Below are 2,449 nucleotides of genomic sequence, written 5' to 3'. Positions count from 1 at the left end.
CTTGGTACTGTTGCCTGGTGTAACTACACAACCTCTGGGCTGATGACGCAAAAACACGTGATATGTAATAGCTCACTTAATTCTCGCAACTGTAATTATCCCCATTTTATGACTTCCATTTGACGGAAAGATTAAGTGGCTAATCCTACAACACATTTAAGTGGCTTGTCCCATAACTAGTGAAGAGATTGAAAATTTGAACTCCTCTGCTGAGCTCCGGAACCTGTGCTCCTAAGGGAGGAATGGGCTGGAGCTCCCCACAGTGGTCATCATGTAAACCCAACACTTCCTACATTCATTGATTTCTGCCTCATTTACATTCCTCTTTTGTTAGTTGCTCAGAAGTCCCTCCTCCATCCTCTTCTTCCCAAGCCCTGGTCATTAAAATCCAAGTCTTAAATCTCGGATACCACTCTCCCTGCACCTAGGCCCTTATTTTCATCCGTATCCAGAGAATCTTAACCTCTTGTCTTACGTTTGTCTAACTTGAACCTGTACGACCTATTCCTTGAGACTCTATATTTTAAAAACCTGCACAGATCTTATCAAAAAATTATTTGTACCTCTGCTTCTACCATTAGGTGACCGTTGCCTTTTCTCTGAAGACACCATTTCTCTTGTAATCTTCTCAATGTATCTTTCTCTTATTCCTGTCCCTTAACTGAACGAAAGTGGGATCGGCTTTTCCGTTCTCTCCAGTACTTCTCTCGACCACTGTTTTGTGATTATTATCCAAGAGCTTTGCTGGTGTTGGACTCCATATAGCACTGTTTCTAACACTTTCTTGCTTTCCTCAGTGACCCCAGCATCTGGCTCACAGCCTTCCCTTTCCTTGCTAAAGTCCGAGCGACTCCGACATCAAAATTGATCATCTTCCCAACTGTGTACTCAGGCAGTGTTCAAGTTCCACTTCCCGAGGGAGTTCTGTCTTGCTTCCATGGAGCTGTCCACCTGGTTGTCTCATTTTTAAACAGCTTTATTAAGAAATCATCGACATATAAAAATGTATACATTTAAGATGTGCAACTTGATGTTTTAGTATACGTTATTAAATTATCACCACAATCAAGCTAATTAAACATATCCATTACCTCTGCATAGTTGCAATTGTTTATGTGCGTGTGTGTGTGTGTGTGTAGTGAGAAGATTTAAGATGTGTCCTCTCACCAAATTACTAGTATACAATACAGTTTTGTTAATTAACATGACCATGCTGTACATAAGGTCTCTAGAAATTATTCGTATTTCATAACTGAATCTTTGTATCTTTTGGCCAGTAGCACCCTATTTCTTCCTTGACCAGGCCCTGGAAACCACTATCCTACTATCTGCTTCTATAAATTTGACTATTTTCAATTTCACATATAAATGAGATCATGCAGGATTTCTGTTTCTGTGTCTTGTTTGTTTCACCTAGCATAATGTCTTCCAGCTTCATCATGTTGTGGCTAACAGCAGGATTTCCTTCTTTTTTAATAGTATTCTGTTATACACACACACGCGCGTGCACACACACACACACCACATTTTCTTTATCTATTCATCTGTTGAAAAACATTTAGGCCATTTCCATAGCTTAGCTTTGTGAATAATCCTGTAATGAACATGGTAGTGCAGAGAACTCTTTACAATCCTGATTTCGATTGCTTTAGATACCAAGAACTAGGATTGCTGGATCATGTTAGTTCTATTTTTAAGTTTTTGGAGAACCTTCATACCATTTTCCATAATGGTTTTACTAATTTACATTCTCACCAGCAGTGTATAAGGGTTCTCTTTTCTCCACAGGAAAACAGTCCCATTTACATTAGCAACAACAAAAAAAAATAAAATACTTAGAAATTAACTTAACCAAAGAAGTAAAGGACTTATATACTGAAGCTTACAAAGCATTCATGAAGGAAATTTAAAAAGATACAAATAAATGAGAAGATACAAATCCTATGTACCTGGATTGGAGGAATTAATATTGTAAAAATGTCCATACTACCCAAAATGATCTACATATTCAACACAATCTCTATCAAAATCCCAAAGGCACTTTTTATAGAAATAGAAAAAATATTCTTAAATTCCTATGGAATCAAAAGGACCCTGAATAACCAATCTTGAAAAAGAAGAACAAAGCTGAAGCCATCACACTTCCTGACTTCAAATTATATTACAAAGACATAATAAAAAGTACGGTACTTGCATAAAGACAGATGTATATACCATTGAAACAGAATAGACAACCCAGAAATAAACCCATGCATCCAAAGATGCCAAAAAATACATAATGGGGAGAGGATAGTCTCTTCAACAAATGTTGTTAAGAAAACTAGATACCTATATACAAAAGAATGAAACTGAACCCCTATCTCATACCATACACAAAAATCCTCATAGTCTTCACATTGAGTAGGCTGAGGAGGAGGATGAAGCGGAGGGGTTGGTCTTGTCATCTGGG

This window comes from Pan paniscus, chromosome 7 (genome assembly GCF_029289425.2).
Source record: "Pan paniscus chromosome 7, NHGRI_mPanPan1-v2.0_pri, whole genome shotgun sequence".
Classification (NCBI taxonomy): domain Eukaryota; kingdom Metazoa; phylum Chordata; class Mammalia; order Primates; family Hominidae; genus Pan; species Pan paniscus.
This window is presented reverse-complemented; position numbering follows the sequence as displayed.